General features: G+C 46.0%; 1 protein-coding gene across 9 annotated transcripts in view; it reads right to left on the bottom strand.

Moving 5' to 3' along the window:
- MEF2D (myocyte enhancer factor 2D) overlaps positions 1–20816 on the bottom strand; it is a 1898135-nt gene that overhangs the window by 1392369 nt on the left and 484950 nt on the right. The window lies entirely within an intron of this gene.

Genomic DNA, 20816 nt, shown 5'->3' with positions numbered 1-20816 from the left:
TGTCGTATCCATCCCCCGTCCACGTGTCTGGGTATGCCGGGGGAGAAGAGAGCCGACATGGTGGCGGAGGTTGGAATTGGGGTGTCTGAGGCTGATCAGGGACCAGGGGGAACCACAACTACCGAAGACTGAGGCATCCTCAACTGGATCTCTGACACCAAGATGTCTAGAGTCGACAGAACATCCAAGGAAATGTCCCTTTGCTGAGATGGCATAACAGGAAAATTAGGCTGTGCGCTGTTGTCGCCGTCGTCGTCGTCCCCCTCCTCCTCTTCCACATCCTTGTGGACCGTGTGTAAGGACTCCTGGTCTTCCTAGTCTGTGTACGATACCTCCATGGCTTGAGCCACGACCTAGGAGGGCTGTTTTGAGGCCTCCTTGTGCCTCAGTTTTTCCCACCTGAAGGTCTGTCTTGAACCAGGTTTTTCCCCCCTTCCGGCGAGCCAGCAGTCTTTGCCAAAGTCACTGCAGCAGTGTCACGGCTTGGGGGTAGGGACACCTGAGCTGCGGGGGCTGCCTTTGCAGAGTCAGCGCCGTTAGCTTCAGCAGTCTCCAAATCCATCACTGACGAGGCCTTAGCCTGTGCTGATTGGGCCTGCTTGGCCTTCATCTCTTCTGTCCGCGGCTTCTCAGATTTCTCACGAAGTTTAGCCGGGGTAGATGACTTCCTTTTTGAGCAGCTCAATTGCCGGCTGGCAATAGAGGCAATGGAGGCGGATGGTGATGTCGATTGCGCCCTATCCACCTTGGATATCCAGCCCTTACGCAGCGAGCCTGGTGGACTTGCAGTTCACTGGCCTTCTCTTGGGCCCCCCCCATGTATGAGGCACCCTCCTCAGACTACCTGGTCCTGGGAGAGGCATGACGCTGCTTGCCGCACGGGCCACGCCGCCATTCTATTGTACCCATCCCTCATCCTCGTTGTCTTCTTGGAGAACCCGAGGCTCATTTTGCACTCCACCTCCTTGTGGTCTGGATGCCGACAGGAGAGGCATTGCTGGTTCTTGTCCTCCAGAAACATGTTCCGTAGCCCGCATTTGGTGCAGGGCTTGAACCTCTGTCATGGTCGGAGGGCGTGAAGTAGGCCAGATGCCCCTCTAGTATCTTCAACGAATGTTGCCCTTGAGGGGTGCTGAAATTCAGTGACAACGGATCCCCGCTGTTGGCAGATGGAGAGCACATAGGCTCCTTAGAAACAAAAATCAAACTTTTTCCTCCTCGAAAACCACGAACAAACGTACAAATAGCTCAGGGGGAAAACTAGAGGACTCCAAACACTGAAGTGTACAGTAAAAATCTAAAGATGCCTGCGAGAGCATGGGCTTAAGAGGACTCATTGGATGGAGGCAGTATGACCCAGCGAACAGTGATTAGTTTAACAGAGAAATACAGTTTGTAAGTAAAAGTGAAACTTTTTTCTTTTACCGAGGATTCCGAACTGGACAATGGGGATTCCCAGCCCGACGACAGGGAATATTCATGAACATGTGAATCCATGCCAGACCACATGCTGATTAACAATACATTATATGTATTAATGTTCTGGACTTCCTGACAGTCTTCTGAGGTCGAGTTTAGCCGATTTGGCCTTGAATGTCTTTCCAACAACCCTAGATGAGGCAATGCATCATGCTTTCAGGCAGCTGGGACTTTTTCACATGACACAGAAGGAGAACAGAGTAGGTTAAATTGCGGATTATGGAACAAAAAATTGACTCCTCCACCTTTCCAATTGTATGTGATCCTGTTCAAATCACTATCACAGAGTACTCAGTTCCCTTTTCTGCAAAAAACATAGGACAACCCCCAGTAGTACGTGATTTAATTCCAGACTTTTGCCAAAAAAACAACTACAACTGCTTGAAATAAGCAGTTACAACCAAAAGTCCTGCAGTGGTGTATACCGTTATACAAAATGAAAGCCAATATATGGGTTGGAACAAAGGTTAGTAACTAGTAGTACAAAATTACATGAACAGAAACGACAGGTACAACTGTATACAAATAAAACAAGACCTTAACATACAATGAATTAACAACAAAGATTTGACATGCATAAAAACTAAAGCACAAAATACAAAGATGTACATATTCATACACATACAGAGCACCTGGAAACCACGCGAACTAAAGTGGTGCTGGTTATAAACCCAGTAGAAAAGAAACTAGAACAAACCACCAATAAGCACAGTTTTTCGCACTAAAACTGCATTTTCATGATCCACTGAATTGACAATTTTAGTACTATTAATCACTTCTATTTATACTCTCTGGTGAATCTATACAATTGAGCCCTATGTGTTTAAAACTGCTAGGACCAAACTGTTAATAGAGGAGTTCATTTAAGACTTTGTTAGAATACTACTCCTTACGTCCTTTCAGAAAACTAAGCAGGGGAATGCTAAGTTTCTTATGTACAGCTCCCCATTGAACAAGATGTTTTTTTCAAGGCTTCAACACTATCCACAAAGCACTCACCATAGACAAATTGCCTCTACCGTGCTCCAGCAAATTCTGAAGACAATCAGTTAGATCATCCTCGTAGCAGGGGGGGGAAGTCCTAGGTAAATCACAATGCATTTAAGCTGTTGCTACAGTTCAGAGACCAGAGCAGAACCGAAGTAAGTTCCACACTCTGGAATGATTAAACATTTTATTCAGCTAGAAGTACAAATGTTTAGTAACCGCATCAGCGAATGGCCTTCCCAGCTAACCTTAATCAAATGACTCCTGTGGAAGCCTTATCATATTTTAAAATGTTATCAAATTTGCTACTTTTCCTGTTCTTACAAATGATGGAGGGTGGTTGACAGCTGGAGCAGGGTAAAGGGATGACCTGGAGAGGCTGAAAGCGGAGTCAACAAGGAAAGCGTTTGATGAAGGCAACTACTTTACACAATTGTTTAGATAAGTTGGTTTAACACAATGGTCCTTACTTCTGATCCCTGTACGGGATCACTGTGTGAGCCCTATGATGCTGGTGCATCTTCACAATGCACCTTGTATTCATTTTCTAGTTTTTTGGCAGGAACCTCGTCTCAAGTAATTTCACTCTACGGACTTCCATACTTTGATATGCTATTAAAATTGACAGATCTTCCATTTGGATAAACCTATGCAGGACCAGTACCATCTCAGTGGGAATGGACTATGCATTGGGTGGTTCACTCCATCCCAGGAGTAGTTCAGTCATTACCCAATCCCATAAGCCCAAGATTGTATCCTTGACTGCCTTGCATTATTGTTACAGCTCCCCTCTCTCGGCCCCCACAGCTGCACAAGCCTGGGTCCTTCACGGTTAGGAACCAGCAGGTCACCGCTCCGTTTTTCAATCGCTGGAAGCTGCCCTGGAAGCAAGCTGCAGCGGCGCAGGCAAGTTGGAGATCTGTTGCCTTGACAGCGGCGTCCACAATATCACGTGAGCAGAGTCAGTTGCCGGCTCCGCCCCCAGCGACGATTTAAAAGCACAACAGAGCGGGATCTCGCTGCTTCTAATTGCAGCTACTTCCCTTGTTACCAAGATGCGATACTATTCTTTTTTCGTTACCTCCTCTTGACCCGGTTTGCTGAAACGGATTGCTCGTGTCTCGGGCCCTTCTGCTGACGCTCGTAATTTTGGCCTTAAGCCTGCACACGGCTAACGGACTGCCCCCGCTTCCTGTTTCAGCGCTTGTTACGAATTCCTGGTATTCGACTACAGCTCATTCCACGGATTACTTTTGGCCTCCGGTCTTGACACTTTGATTGTTCTGGTATCTGACCCCGGCCTACTTCAAAGACTGCCACTGCCTCCGGCCCCCGCACTTACTTCCATTCTTATTGCTAGTTTTGTCTCTACACGGCTGCCTCTTCCTCTACTTCCAAAGCTTCCCAGCGCTTCCCTTCATTTATGGGCTCTGACTCAGCCCCCTACATGGACTGCCTTACTTTCAGTCTAAGTGCTACCCTGATACCTACCACCTGCTGGCTAACCACCGACTATTGTTTACTCTCTACTCCTCGTGGACAACAACTCCTGCTTTAACATCCAACTGCTGCCATCCACGTTCCCTGGAAAGGACTCCCATTGTTATTTGGATTCCTTGCACATTCCAGGACGCACTGCAGGTAACATCTTTTGTGCACCATCCGGGTCCTAGTGCGACCCTCGTGGCAATAGGGCTTAGTATCCCTACTAACTACCCATTATTTTATCCTTGTTGATTGGTTTAACTCATTTTGGATTCCTCACTTCCCTCTGCTCCACAACACCTGCACCTGTAAGGCAGTGTCAGTCAATTCAGTCATGTTCTCTTCCATATGTCACTTAGAGGGTAATTCTAAACTCTGTCTTCTAGGTTCTTGAGGGGAGAAAGTCACGAGCAAACATCATACCCATTCTGGAACAGTCCAGTACCTAGGCAGGCGATTCTCCTTCTCCTAGCTAGGACTATTATTCTTGGTTACACTGCATGCTAATCATATTGTCTTTTCTTACAGCCTGGTTACATGGCAGTGTGTTCTCCCTGCTCTTTTGTGTGATTTATTCCCCTGGCTGTTTGTTATTCCTCCAGTAGAGGGGGGTGTATCATAAAAAAGAGTTTGCCTCAAAGAGAGGAGGCCTGGGTTAAGGTATAACCCAGGCTCTTCAATCAAGGAAATCAATTCCCAGAACCAGCCATCATCTCCACTCCTCCAGAACGCTTGGTTGTGAGTAACAATTATTCATACACTATCTTGGTACTTTCCTTGCCCTCATTCGGTCCTCTACGACTCTCTGCTCAATATAAACCCTACTACCTCTTTTGCTTCCTTCTTCCCATTATTCCCAAGGTGGGCAACCCTGCAGTGGAGTGTGAACCTATGTGCTTCAACAGTTTCTTAAAACACACTGAGCCCCCACCTCCAGCTCCATGAACACAATCTTTACTTGCTTGAATCTTTCTACCTTATGCTTCATTTGGGTGTGATGGAAATGGTGTGTTGCTCTCTTGTTCTCATAAAAAAACATGCACATTTCCTTGGATTTGTCCATAAGTAAAACCATGCCATACCTCACTCTCCTCAATTTTTGGTTGTATGTGTTATCACAACAACAAAAATAAATCAGTGGGTAATTTTTGTCACCCACAAAACATTCTTCCCAACATGTTCTATGACAGGAACAATTATTTAAAACTCCGGTTGTGAAATATATGGGGAAAGTACTGGAGAGTTTGATGAAAAAAATACTGTTCTTGCAACAATGTTTTTTTCTACAATAAGATCACTGGATATCCAATTTTTCCTCCCAAAACCGTGAATCTTTAGCACAGATGCTACTGGTATGCGCAACATCCACCAACCCGATGAGCAGATCCATTAGCAATTCCCTATGCAGGCGTGTTCCCCCGCTGGGAATGAGTCCTACTAGATCCAACCCAACTCTTTCCTCATGGCAGGTTTGGGACTGCTGTCTGGGACACAGGCAACATGTGTGACTTGCAACCATTCACTTTTCTCACACATTGAATTCTATTGTAGCTCTTCCTATTTGGAGAGCACAGCTTTGCCACTAGTTATGAAAAATCTGGTTTGCTTTTTCTTCCCTTGGTAACCCACATGGACCAGAGCTATTCCAAGACACCACGACTTCGGCGTACCTGGACATAGAACTCATCCTGTATTGCCCAGAAAACCTCACATCACAACTCCTTGAGCTTTGCATGGTTGCACACATTTTATTCTAGTTCCTCCTTATCAAGTGGAGTACTCAGTCTTAACTCATAGCTTCCTCCTATTAGTCTTTGGATACCACACATTGCTGTTCTGCCATGACCTGATCTTCCTCTGTCAATATCTCATGCTCCTCTTTTTCATGGAGTCGTGGGAGGCAGCAGCCACTTCATTCCGGGGACATACATAAGCCCAAATGCAAGTTCATGCAGGGTTGTAACCTATTACTTTATCTGTGACAACCCCTTGTCAGCCTGTTCTGTAAGGGCGTTTAAGGGTCTTGCGGTCTGTGTAGAACTCGAAAATGAGGGCCAATATAAATGATGCACATTTCTAAATGGCCCACTTATTCACCAGCATTTCCTTCCGTATGGAACAGTAAGACACTACTAAATAATCGAGAAGCAAAAGCAGCCAGTTTGTGGTTCCCATCCTCCTGTATTAGATTGACTACTAATTGTTGCTTGCATATGTAGCTACATTGGGGCCCCTTCCAATCTGGTAATTACTCAGTGAAGGTGCTTGTTTGACTTGTGCGACTTCTTTTCTGCAGTCATCCTGACTTTTTAATGCAAATTCCTCCTGGTTTGCTGCATGGTCTAAAATTGGCCTCGCACCTACCATAATATTCTGTCATCACTACAAAGAACAGTAGTTCCTTATCGACTGGTTCATAGGTTTCCTTGATGGAATCGACAAAGTCCTTTTTGGGTTTAGTCGAAATGATATGTTCTAGATTCACATGATTCATATGCTGTGCATCATAATGATGACAGGGCACACTTCCTGCAGGCTTGGTAATATGGGCTATCAAACCTAAAACGATAATCTTCTTCTACAGTCTTGCTCTTGAGGCAACTCAATGCCAGCTTCCTCCTCATAGATTTGCTCTGCACTTTTGCTCAAAATCATGCCAGTCTTGTTATGATTCTTAATGCCCTTTCAAGTAATTCATCATGTTCTCTCCTGTTCCCTTCCGTAGATCCGCATGTCGTCCTGGAAGAATAACAAAAACCTTCAACTGACACAGGTGAAAGATTATCCTTTCAAAAACTGCCAATGTGCAAAGTAAACTGAATGGCATTCTTGCATATTGGAAATGTTTTCTGGGACTGTGTAATCAATTACCCGTTTGGAGTCTGGGTGCACCAGGTTGTAGGCCAATGTCAAACCTAGGTTGGAGGAGTGTTTAGCGTCCCCATCGTGGTTAACAGTTTAATGTTTGGCAGCGCCATGTTGATTTAGCACAATGAAGATGTTCAGAGATATCAAGACTATAAACAGTACCAATTTGCCTGTGTGCATCTGGGCGACACTAACCGGGAAACCAACTCTGCTGCTTCAACCCTCTGTATCATGTGCTGCTGTGGGTCTTGCAGTTTAAAGGTGACACCCCCCCCCACTGCATGGTGACTTGGATGTTAGACCCTTTTTTCTACTACCCATCTTTAGCCTGTAGTTGTGAGAGGAACATGGACCATCTAGGCACCATAGCCATTCTCTGGAAATGTGATAATTACCCACTACTTTAGTGCAAAATTCCAAGACTAATTCTTCTGCGCCGATATCCACTTTTATTCCAAGCATATTTTGAAGGACAACTCAGGAGTGTGTTACTTCACTTCCAGGAGACCTACTTTCTGTTCTCCAAGAAGAGTCCACATCCAAGCCTGCATCAATGCGGCCTCTCACAAGGCCAAACTCTTTCAAATTTGCAAGGAGCTGGCCAATCCTACTGCAGTCTCCACCTCTCCTGTACCTTCCCAGGCTCTCTGCATGGTGCTGGCTTCTCATTTCACTACTAAAACACAGGTCCTCACTTTCCTCTCCCTCTCAGGCATCCTCACCGCCCACCCTACCGCCTCTCCCTCTACTCTTCCTTTTTCCTCCTCCTCTCGATCGACACCTAGCAATGTTACGAGGCAAGTCCGATCTATGAAAGTTTAGTCTAAAGATGTGCTCCCCTGCTCTTCCAGAACCATGAAGGACCACATTGACACCCTCGCTCCAGCCTTGGCAGATTTCTGCAATCACTCTTTCACCACTGGATTTTTCCTCCTCTCTTCAAGCACCCCCTTGTGCATCCCATCTAAAAAAGCCCGTGTCCGATCCTACCCTTCTGGCAAACTATTGCCTAATCTCCATCACTCCTTTCCTGGGCAAAATCCTGGAAAAGGTGCCCATCCCTGAGTTTACAATCCATTGGTTGGCTCCACAACCATCAGTCTGGCTTCAAAGCAGCCAGAAGCACGGAAACTGCTCTCCTGAATACCCGTGAAGATCTGCTCACTAATCTCGACTTTAGCTCTCCTTCTGTCCTCATCCTCCTTGACCTTACTTCTGCTTTCGACACGGTCAATCACTCCACCCTGATCAATCTACTAAATGAGAACCTGGGCATCACAGATCAGGCTCTGGCATGGCTGAACTCATTCCTCTTGGAGTGACCCTCACAGGTCCAACTTGGGTCGTTACTCTCCTCCACCACTCTCTCTATATATATATATGTGGTGTCCCCCAGGGCTCTATCCTCCCACCCTGGGCCCACCTAATCGCCACCTTCTACTCCAACTTTTAGTGTTATGCAGATGGCACTCTGCTCTCCTTCAGCCACCTCTCTTTCCCTCTTTCCCGACTGTCTATCCGAGATTTAGGATTGGTGCTCCTCCAACAAGCTCTGCCTCAATGCCAGTAAGACAGAACCTTCTCATTGGGGCACCCGCTCCTGCTTTCCCCCCTCTCACTCTGGCTGCCCTCCTTGGGCCCTCTACCCTTGCCTTCCAGTGAGGCAAACAAATATTGTCTTCGACTTTTTTTTTCTTTTTTTTTTCTCTTTCTCTCTCTCTTTCTCTCTCTCTTCTCTCTCTCTCTCTCTCTCTCTCTCTCTCTCTCTCTCTCTCTCTCTCTCTCTCTCTCTCTCTCTCTCTCTCTCTCCTTCTCTCTCCTTCTCTCTCCTTCTCTCCCTCTCTCCTTCTCTCCTTCTCTCTCTCTCTCCTTCTCTCCTTCTCTCCTCACATCACATCACAGACCTTGCCAAGAAGGCCCACTTCCAGCTGCACCTCTTCAGAGGTATTCTGACTTTTCTCACTTTCCCCCCAGAAGCTCACTGTCTCCAGAGCTCTAGTTCTCTTCAGGCTGGACGATTGCAACAACCTTTTTCTCTATCTGCCTGCTTCTACCCAGCACCCTCTGCAGCTAATCCAGAACAGGAATGCAAGCCTTATCCTTGGCCTCAAGTTCAGGGACCGTATCTCTCCAGCATGGTTATCTCCCCAATGGCTCCTGGTGGCTGCAAGGATCAAGTTCAAGACCCTCTGCATTGTCACAAGGCTTTCTGGGGCTGGGGCCCACACTACATCCAACTCTCTGTTCAAGTACCTTCCTTCTCGAACCCTACGATCAGCAGCCTCCAACTCTCTGTGGGTCAGATGCTTCTCCAGACAGAGTGGGGGAGCGGGGCGGTAGATCTCTCCCCTGCAGGTACCTCACTCTGGAATGGCCTCCCTACCTCTCTCACACTTGAGCCATACCAGAAGCAGCTGAAGACCCTCTTTTTCTCCTCTGCCTGCTCTCTCGCGCTCGCTCCCCTGCTGATCTTCCCATCTGATGCGCTGACTGGTTGCTTGGTTCCCTCAGAGTCTCGGCCAGGATCCTCTATGACCAGTCCTCCTTGCACTGACGCCTGGCATACTGCGCACTTAGGGGCTGTAATATTTAACCTCTAGAGCCCCCCTGCTAACTTGCACTTAACCAGAGCAGTGCTGCCCCGGTCACACTTACTCAGAGGCTTCTGGCCCAGACCGCACTTCTCCAACCTCTCCCTTGAATTTCCCACCTCCATTCCCCTTGCACTTCTCGTTATCGCACTTGCACGACCTGAATGTCACAAGGCCTAGTAAGAAAGTTTGTCTGGTCTTCCCTCCGTCTTCCCTCTCTTGTCTTGCTTAGAAGAACAAGTTACTTACCCCATGTAACGTTCTTTCGACTGGATGTTTCTCCCACGTATTTCTCATCTTTGATATACATATCTCGCCAGCTTTGCTGCTTCAGAAAAAAGAATTCTCGGCAGAGGGCACTGGGCACGATGTGGTGTCGATGACCCTCGTGGGGCACCGTCAAGCGTCAACGTGATCAGTAGTATAAATAGCTCATGCAGCGGAGGAATACATGGAAGGAACATCCAGTCGAAAGAACGTTACATGGGGTAAGTAACTATTTCTTCGAATGGATTGTGTCCTCCCACGTATTCCTCATCTTTGATAGACTCCCAAAAGAGTAACAATTTGTAGGAGGGAGTACTATTTAAATTAATTGTGAATGGAATGAAGGAATGCCTTAGCATTAGCAAAAAGACCTCCTTGAGTGGAAGAGGAGTCCAAGCAATAATGCTTAACAAATACATGAACGAACGAGGTCGCCGCAGAGCAGATATCAATTATCAGGACAGCCCTTTGAAGAGCCGTGGAAGTTTCCATACGCATCGTGGAATGAGTGTGAAGCCCTTCCAGCGGGTCTGCCTGTTAACCTGTAGCATTCGCCAATAGCCAGTGTAATCCACCGGGATATAGTCGGTTTAGTTACTGCAAGCCCCAATTTAGGCCCGGTGTATCCCACAAATATTTGATCATCATGGCAAAACTCTGCCATTCATGCAATACAAAAGCTTAGAGCCCTTTTTGGATCCAGCCTATGCAGCCTTTCCTCCTCCTTACCTAAATGAGGTGGGGGATAGAAAGATGGAAGTGTTATCTTCTGCGACAGATGGAAGTCAGACTACTATCCTTATGAAATGTAGTATGAGGAGGCTTGCATGAAAGGGTCTGCAACTCACCCTAAGGGCTGATGTTAATGCCACAAGTTGTACAGTTTTAAGAGTTAAGAGCCTTAATGGGTAGGAATATAAAGGTTCAAAATGGGAACAAGTTTGAAACTTTAACATAAGGTTTAAATCCCCAAGCAGGGACATTAAATGGTAATGGGGGATACACATTAGTGAGTCCCTTCAGAAATTGAACAATTAAAAAGGTATCTGGAAGTAGGAGACCTCTTCAGAGGAGCGCTTAAAAATGGAAAGCGCCACAAGGTATCCTTTTATGGTTCCAATCTGGAGCCCCAGATTAGCCAAATGCAACAGGAAAGAAAGCACCATAGTAGTGCCACATTGAAAAGGATCCACATTCTTGTCCTTGCACCAGATACTGAACTTATTCCAATGATAGCGGTACAAGGATTCCGTTGCTGTACTTCTGGCTGAAAGAAAAATCTCCATTACGTCGTCCGGAAGGTCCCAACCCTTGTATCTCAGCCTCTCAGAAACAATGCCTGAAGGCTGAGTGTCTTGACTAAAGGATGGAGAACCCGACCTCCCTCTTGCGATAGAAGATACTCTCTTTGCGGAAGATGTATTGGAGGGTAGATGGACATGTCCAAAAGGTCCAGGTACCACATCCACCTGGCCCATTCAGGGGCAATTAGGATCATGGATTTCCAGAACTTTCTCAACCTCATCATCATGTGAGGATTGAGGGGGACTGGAGGAAACGCGTACAAGACTAGAAATTTCCAGTCCACCACGAACATGTCTCCTAGAGCTCCTCTTGGAGGAAATTTCCTTGAGCAGTACAGATCGCACTTCCGGTTGGTGCCAGTCACAGACAGATTGACTTGAAGGGTTCCCCAAAGGGTGAAGATCTCTTGAAGGACTTCCTGAGCTAGTTCCCACTCATGGGAGACGGCTCTGCCTGTTAGGCCCGTCCACTGCTGTGTTCTGCTCTCTGGCTAGGTGAACTGCTGATTGAGAGATTCCTTTTTGTATAGCCCATAACCAGAGCTGCATTGCCTCTCTGCACAGTGGTTGTGACTGTACACCACCTCTCTTGTTGAGGTAGTACTTGACCAGTGTGTTGTCCGGCATTACCAGGACATTGCTTCCCCGTACAGATGGCAGCAAGGCCTTCAGCGCTGATTGCCCTCAGCTCCAAAAGGTTGATGTGTAGTTTGGACTCCGATGGAGACCAATGACCGCTAATTGTCAGTTCATTATTGTGGGCTCTCCACCCTGTGAGTGAGGCGTCCATCGCTACAGTTATCTCCGGCCATGGTTGCCAAAAAGAGTCTCCCTTGCGAATGTTGTCTTTGCACGCCCACCAAAGAAGGTCTCGAGCAGCTCTGCTCGGAACTTGCAGTTGAACTGAAATATTTCCTGAGAATTGGGAAAATTGATTTCTGAGAGCCCATTGAAAGGATCTCATCCTCAATCGGTGCTTTGGCACCAGGAAAATGCAGGATGCCATTAGACTGAGCAACCTCCCCCAAAAATCAAACAAATAAATAAATAAAAATAATAAAAAAGATAGAAGGCCGAAGATGCTGGGCATTCTGGAATTTTGCTACCATCTGCTGAATGTGTTGAGCTCTCACCTCGGACGGCGAGGCTTTCCCTGAGGAAGTATCCAAGTCTGCTCCAATGAATTGGAGTCTTTGGAATGGTATCATATGAGACTTCTTGTAATTGAGGGAGCAGCCCAATCTGTGTAGCGAGTGGCAGGTGATACTGAGATGTTCCTGGACTTGCTCCGGTGAACGGGCCCTCATCAGCCCACCGTCCAGGTAGGGGTAGACATGAATCCCCAGCTCCTGAGACTCGTTGCCACTACCGCCATCAGTTTGGTGAAAACCCTCAGGGGGAGGTCAGGCAAATAGCAGAACTTGAAACTGATAATTAGAACTGGCAACCGCGAACCGCAGGTACTTCCTGTGCTTGAGATGGATTGGAACATGAAACTAAGCATTCTGAAGGTCCAATGATACCAACCAGTCTTGGAGTTGGAGACCCTGAAGGATCTGAGAAAAGGTAAACTTTTGAACTTGTCCTTCCTGAGGAACTTATTCAAGTTTCTTAAGTCCAAGATGGGTCTCCTCAATCCTCCGTCCTTCTTGAGAATGAGGAAGTAGGGGAATACCAACCCTCGTTCCTCTCCGCTACAGGTACATGTTCTATTGCACCCTTCTGTAGCAGGGATAAAATTTGCTGCACAAAGAGCAGATCTGGAATTGACAGAGTTGGCTCCCGATGGACGATCTTGAGGCCTTTTTTGAAAAGGAAGGCAGTACCTTGGGCTACTGTTTCCAGTGCCCAAGCATCTGAAGTAATGCCTTGCCATTCGTTCAGATGCCGAGAGATTCTGCCTCCCACCGGGATCTTGTGGGTCAAGGCCTCAGTGGCTTAGAGGCGGCTGTAGCAGCGGCTGAGTGTAAAGATGCCGCTCCATGGGCTGATTTAGCACCTTTTCCTCATCCACCACGAGGGAATCTTCTTTGCCCTCTTTTTCCAGCCTGTCCTTTTCCTCTACCAACTGAGGAATAGAAGCGAAAAGAACAACCCCTCCAGGAAGATGAGCCCGCGAAGTGGTGTTGAGGTTGTCGAATGGCGGCGCTAAGGGACTCAGCTGCCGCCTTGGAGGTCTGCAGCTTCTCCAGACTCATCCCCCTTGCTGCCGAACAACCTCGAGCTGTTGAAGGGCATGTTGAGCAGACTGGCCTGCACATCAGTTGCAAACCTTGACTTCTCAACCACGCAAACCTGCGCAGTACGGTGCTTGCAGCATGGGTGTGCTGATGGTGCAGCAGTATCCAATCCTGATTGGAGACACTCTCCCATCGCCTCGTTACCATCCTTAACTATATTCAGGAAGCCATCCCTTTCCTTGCCTTCCGGAATGTGATCAGTCGCCATGGCAACCCAGTCCCAAAGGGTATAAGAAAATCTAGCCAGGGTACATGTAATGTTAGTAGACTCCAAAGCCATGCTGCCTGATGAGGAGAGGACCTTGCAAGCCCATGCATCAACTTTCTTGTCATCTCTATCCGGGGGATAGAGGGATAGGTAAGATTGTTTGGTTGAAGTAGCAGCCTGGACAACTTAACTCTATGGCATAGGACGTTTGGTGAGATAGTCTGGATCGCTGCTAGAGGGTCTATACTTCCTAGAGAAGTTCCTGTTCACAGCAGGCCCAGATTCTGGAGCTTCCCAATTGGCCACAACCTTCCTCTGAAGGGCCTATTGGAAGGGTAATATGGGATCCTTCTGAGGTGATGTCCGTCATGTCATCCTGCTTGTATGCCGGGGAACCCCTACTCAACCCAGTATTCTCCATGACACTGTTCATCAGGTTTCTGTGACCTGAATCAGTATGCTCTGACGGGTCAGGCCTGCCAAACTCCAATTCTGGATTAGTATCAAGTTCACTAGCAGACTGCAGGTAGTCACAGAGGTCGTCCATCCTTGATTCTGGATCAATGAGTTCTTCATGTACATTTTTAGTGCCAAACTGCACCCCAAATGATATGATATGATAGTTTATTTATATAACGCCTATACACAAGTCTCATCATCAGAAGCACTTTCCTCTTCATATATGGAGGATATTGACTTGAAAGTCTTTTTTCGCTACAGGCTTAAAGATCTTTTCCTGAAGCAGTATGGGCTTTGATGAGATTGAAGATTCCATCGACCGTGTCGAAGACGGCTTTGAGAAATAGGTCTATTTGCTAGGAATCTCCCTCTACTTCGATGACGCTGACACAATCGTTGATGGTCTCGCCGATTTAAACTTTTGACGGTATCGGGGATGGACTCGATTCCCGAGTCGATACCTTTCACGCCTTTTCGTTGGGTCGAGTTTCTCGACGAACAACCGGCTTACTCAGTTTTACCGAAGTAGCCTTTGACTTCCCCGAGTCGTCTGAAGGAGTTACCGGGCATGGCTCTTGCGTGATTCTTTTGAGGGTGTCGAGGCTGCAGTCTGCAGCATTTCCACTCTGAAAGCGTCCCATTTACTAGGGGAATCTGACCTAGCCGGGAACCTGATAATCTCTGTAGAGGAGTCTGAGGAAGCAGAGGGAGACCTAGGACGTCTCTACTTCGTTGAAATGATGGACGTCTAGAATATTGCCTCGATCGGCCTCCTGAACGAGACCTCTTCGACCGTTTATGCAGAGTGGAATCTCTAGATTCCCTGGATTTCTTTTCCCTCTTCGAAGAAGACTTTGAAGCTTCCTTCCCCACTGCCAGTTTACCTCTGCGTTCCTAGAGAGCTTTTTCCGTCATGGATTGACAGGATCTGCAGTCATTGGTACGGAGACCAAAGGCAGATGCAGGGAGGGTCGGTTATTGAAATTTTTGCCCTGCAGTCATAACATTTTTTAAATCCCAACGTTGGGGTCGAGGGTGTTGAAGATGTTAACATTTTGACAGAAAAAACAAGCGTGCAGTTAGTGCTCGAAGCGAAAGCTTTCGGAAACAAAACTGAACTGAAGCCAACGGGTGCTGCACAAGCTATTTATACTACGGATGACGTTGACGCTTCACAGCGGCCCTCGAGGGTCAATGCCACGACATTGTGCACAGCGCTCTCTGCCAAATTTTTCTTTTCGAAGCAGCAAAGCTGCCGAGATACGATTATCAAAGATGAGGGATACCTTGGAGGACACAATCCATTCGAAACACTTTGGTACAGGCGTGTTATAAATTCAGTATATCATATCATACTTTACCCTCTGCTAATCTGTTCTAGTTCTGAGAAGAACAATTCCACCAGGTATATTCATTGGTTTATTTTGTTTCGACGTCCATCATTTCAACTGCATCACTTCCAACAAGTTGCAAACCATGCGTCTCTTGATCTGCTTCTTCATCATAAATGGAAACCAGTTCTTCTATATCTCCACAGACTTCTTCCACTTGATTGGTGGTCCTCACAATGCAGCAGCACATGGTCAGGTGTACCTCCTCCTGCACCACCTACAGATCATTCAGATGGTGGGGAACACTCACTCTAGACTAGGTGATATGTGCTATGAAACCTAAAACATTACTTCTTTTCATGGTCTGGTCTCTCCGGGAGACTGTGCCAGCTTCCTCCTTATAGATCTACTGTTCTCTGCCGGCCTTGCTTTTACCAGATAGATTCCCATGCTATTTGTTCCAGTAAGATAACAAAGTGGGTTAAGTATTCACTGCCGAGATCTGTATGTGATCTGCCGGCTCCAATCCTGGAACGGCTTACTCATTATTTCCTTTAGAGGTCAATAAATTAGTGCAACCACAGCTCGGTAAAAATAATTGAATATGAAAATGTTCAATGTACAGAACCTTAGCAAAGGCACCATATAAATAACAAATTATCATTTGTCCTGGTCACAGTTTAAGAGTATTCCTCTCTTTGATTATTTTCTCAAGTACCATGGCACAATGAGATATGCTTCACCTCTTGTGCGATGCGTAGTATCTGAATGGGGTCCAGAATCTCTGAACTTGCCATCCCTGCATTCCAGCATGAATGGGGCCCACAATCGTCGCTCAACTTGTGCCCGAAAGTTACACTGTCGCCTTCAGAGCGGTTATGACATACTGCTGCAGTGCTTCTGCTTTTGTTGTCCTTTTTCCAAAACTGCACCTCGCTAACAATACTCAAATTGGCTTCCTAGTGTTTGTCTAAAAGGTTAAAGGCGTTTCTCATATGTTGAGTCTTTGTGCCTTTTACTGGTTCAGGGGTGGCAAGTTTTCAAATGTACCCTGGCCTGCCATTCAGAGGCAGTATATCAGTATGGATCTTTTCCTTTCTACTCTATGGTTGCTACCATAGTTGGAATGACGTGCTCAAAGTCTTTTTTCATTCATCTGCTCTATGGATCTGGTGGGTCTCCAGGTGTGACTAGGAAAACATTTGTGGTGGTATACTCTAAATACCCTACTCTTCAAAACTGTGATCACTGATACCCGATGGCGGTCACTGCCCTCTGCACTTCAACACAAGCGTGTGGCTCGCCACACACACACACACACACACACACACACACACACACACACACACACACACCCCCCCCCCACCCCCCCCCCCCCCCATGTGCAGCACGTCTGTGCTGCTTGCATCACTGTTGGCACTCGCGTATTGCTCTTTTGAAGCAGCACCTCAGTGCATTCCCATCTCCCTTTGCTGCTTCAGGTACCACTTGGCATCTGGCTTTGCCTAATAATGATGCACTTGGTTGCAGTGTCCTGCAGTACTAGGCAATGTTGGGTAGTAACACTGGGTAGTGTGCCCACCAGCTCACTTGTGATGCCATACTTGGTCACCTTAATCTCATCAAACACCCTCCTCCCACCCAGGCTGCATTTAAGGGAGGCACACTCTGCAAGACAGGAGCTACCATTGCACATCTCTTTACAGCTCTACTGACTTAGCCGCAGATACAGTGTCCGTCTTGTGGATCGCGTGCCAGCAGCATCAATCATCATGGCTCTTCGCGGTGGGGTAGGTGGTTCATTCCCAAAGTGAAGTAGGCTTCACACACACAGGCTAAACTCCTTCATTCAATAGGGGGTAAAATTGCTCAATAACCCAACCAGCGACTGGCTCTTTGACCTAACTGATTCTCCTGGAATCAGTGCTTGTGAGACATCAAGGTCTGATATCAATAACCATGCAATAGGAATACCACTCAGGAAGTCTTCTCGCCCAAAGAGAATGACTTGTGCCCCAGCTACATTATATTGCATTAACACAAAGTAGGTAAATAAAGAATGAGCATACACCCACAAGCATTTGTATCACCTCAAATGTCACAAAATTGAACTTGCATGGCAAAACTGTTCTGCATTTGTTGAACACAAGGTTATTTTATGTACTTAAAGGTTTGGAGGACTTCCTTTCTTATCGCAGGCTATGAATAGGGCGGAGAGAAGCATAATAGAATTAACAGAAATGTTGAAAAATGTAAAACCCAGGATAAAAGCCCAAAGCACTGCATTTGTCCTAAAACTATATAATATTTAAAATTTAAAAAACATTCTCCATATTTTGATTTCCTTAATAATTGCATAGGATTTGCTCACATCACTCATACAGTTGCAAATCAAGCTTCGAAAGAGGAATTGCTTTACAGACTTTGTGATTCCACATTCACTGTAGCCTCTTCTAATAAATCAAAAAGAAATTTGTAATGAACGATTACTATTTAAATGCCCTCATTGGTTGGACTTAAAATATTGTTGGACAAAGCACAAGGAAAGTATTTCTTGGGGGGTGGGGGGGAGGGGGAGTAACAAGATTCTTCCTGTGCAAATGCAAACACCTGTTAATTGAAGTTAGTGGGTGGTTTCAGAAGGCTTTCATTAAAACAAATGTCACTAAAGGCATATTGTTATTTTGTGGATGGCGCTCAAATCTATAATTTATCCACAGTATCAAAAAGTAAGTAATAGTTTGGGTGCTAACACAATTTTGATAATGTTATCTAAAAAGAAAAAAGTTCATCAAATTCACATAATTAGTCCAATATGTTAAATATTCTGTGGTGATGAATTCTCAACGTAGGAGTAGAGATAATATTGAGAGTCGAAGAGTAGAACATTTAAGGGCATACAGACTGTTGTGTTGGAGTAGGTGTTTTTTGAAAAAGTGCATCAGGATCTCTTTCTATAACGGTAATCTACAACATGCGGCTTTCCAAAGGTTTCCGACTACAACTCCAATAGGCCCGCACCATTCAATAGAATGTCTATGAATTACGGACACATAGCCCAAAACAACTAGAGACCAAAGGCTACAGACCCCTATTCTAGAACTCAGGAATTGTTGGAGCAACCATATGTGGAGAACATTCAAACGAGAACACCTGTCATGATCTCTGCTTCCAAAAGGTCAGGGTTTTCCCAACTCCCTTGGAAGCAGATCCATAACCCAGGTTCCGAGTGCCAACCAGTCCCAATTGGGACCTTTTGGACCCAGTCCTGGCGCCAGTGGCACCAGGCTCATAAATATGCCCAGTCCCAGCGCTGGAAGCGCCGGGCTCATAATGCTTGGGTGGACTTACCTGCAGCAGACCATGCTGCTTACTTGCCTGCCAGTTGAGCCTCTGATCCTCTTCTGTTTGGAACTACTTTTCCTGTTGGGTGGGGCTGGAGCCACTCCCTAGATTTAGAACACTGGAACTCTTCTGGAAGGCAGGAACTCTTTTCTTACCAGGAACTCTTTTCTTACTTAGGCGTGGCTGTGGAAGGAGACACCTAAGCACTACAGGAGGCTATTTAAACCACACCCGGTGGATGAATCTTGCTTTGCGTTATTCTGCACCCTCTGCAGCAGGACGCTCATCGTGTCTTCTGCATCCAGTCCTGGGCCTAAGGAAAAAGGCTTACCATCCTGAATCCAGTCTTCAGCAACACCTATAAAGACAAGAAAGAACAGGTTAGCATTCCGGCATCTGAAAGGCAAAGGCTTACCTACTCTTCGTGCGCTCCGGAGGTCTTCATACTGCATTCCGGCATCTGAAAGACAAAAGCTTACCAACTCTTCGCACGCTCCGGAGGCCTTCGGCGCTGCATCCGCATCTGAAAGACAAAACAAGGTGCGTTTAAAGACATTGGGGAACTTTAATACTCACGTGCCATTACTCCTTTCCACATCTAATCCAGTGGGTATTCCGGCACCCTGCAGCCGCTCCGAACTCGTACCTGCAAAATAAAAAGACAGTTAGAGCGCATCGTGAAACAGGCAACAAGCGCTTACTCACGTGCTTCCAGGCGCTTCTATTCATCACACGGGCTCCATCTTCAACTCACTTCAGCCCGTCATCCGCCATCGCCGGAACCCTGCAAAACAAGAGACATCATTACTAAAGACTTTAAAAAGACATTTGAATGACTCGAAACTTACCGTTCGTGCAGTAAACGACGGACAGCAGTCCTCTGAAGTCAAGAGGCCTGTGCTACCTATCCAGTGAAGAAACTGGCTACAGCACCCTGCCTCGAGGCAGATGGAGAGCTTGGCATTCACTTACCTAAGGTGAGAGCGTTAACCTTTGGGGGTCTACAGGAGAGGAGAAGAGGAAAGAGATAGGGACACCCCAATAACCCCAGTTCATTAACCCCATATTTTCTATCTGCAGACATCTTACTCTACACGTCAGGCATACAGTGCACAGAGGTCCAGCCCAAAGAGCCAACCGGGTGCTACACATCACCTTTGAAGATACGGTAGTCGCCCAGTCAAGACCGGCGCCTCTGCGAGAATCAGGTGAGCGTTACACACCTTCCTTTCTGTGTTCAAGTTCAATAAACTTATTTAAAAAAAACATATGCTTGTGGGAAAGTTGGAGATTCTGCAAAACGTGTTGGATAGATCACACACCTTGAAATGTAACCAATCCCAGTCAATTAAATATTGTGCTTCAATCTGCTACAGTAAAAACTTGTGAACCAACTGTAAAATAGTAACTTATGGGAACTTGAGTGATCAGAAGTTGTACAAGCCAGGAACAGATTCAACTGCAAAAAACAAATACTTTTTGTTGTTGTTAACAGGCCCACTTCAAGTATTGTGGCTGTGTACAGCTTCACATCTTTGTAAATTTCAGTAATGCACACCAGCATGAGACAATCACATGGAGAAATGTTTTGGCAAGACAACGCCAACATTGTTACAAGAATGAAAAGGACTTCAACAATACCTTTTCCTTGTATTTAATCCTGATTCTTTCATTGCCATGACTTGTTTGAGTAAATGGACAAGAACCATCTTTATTACATTATTTTGCCTTAAAATGAGAAATCAATTAGGTACATTTTGAAGGACAATACTGGAATCTACCATTAATTTCCACATTTTACAGAGCATGTGACTAATATCCAGTTCAACCTTTATTATACCTTAGCATTGGTCTGTCTAAATTAATGACCGAGCAAGGCCTATTTCTAAGCGCTCCAAGTTTGATAGATGAGAAAACTAGGCAAAAATTGGTTTATCTGTCCACATCTCTTGGACACATAAAATTCAACGAAATCCAAATATTGAACACTTTATGAGAAACTGGCCATTGATCTAAAGTGTATTTAAGAGCTTTTGCAATAGCTGTCTCTCAATTTCCCAGCACAGTTAATGGCAAGTGTTGTTACAAATGCTATTCTTCATGTGGCAAGAGGGCAAGAACAGCATAATGTATTACTGAATTATGAAAGGCAAGAGCCTTTATAATTATTTAAAAAAAACTGGACTTCAGGTTGAATCAGAATCTTATGGATAATGCAGTAAAAATGTTGTTAACCAGAACACATTACTAAC

The sequence above is a fragment of the Ambystoma mexicanum genome, chromosome 1p (genome assembly GCF_040938575.1).
Source record: "Ambystoma mexicanum isolate Mex_15411 chromosome 1p, UKY_AmexF1_1, whole genome shotgun sequence".
In the NCBI taxonomy this organism is placed as follows: domain Eukaryota; kingdom Metazoa; phylum Chordata; class Amphibia; order Caudata; family Ambystomatidae; genus Ambystoma; species Ambystoma mexicanum.
Note: the sequence above shows the minus strand (reverse complement) of the source record. Positions and strands in the feature narration are given on the sequence as shown.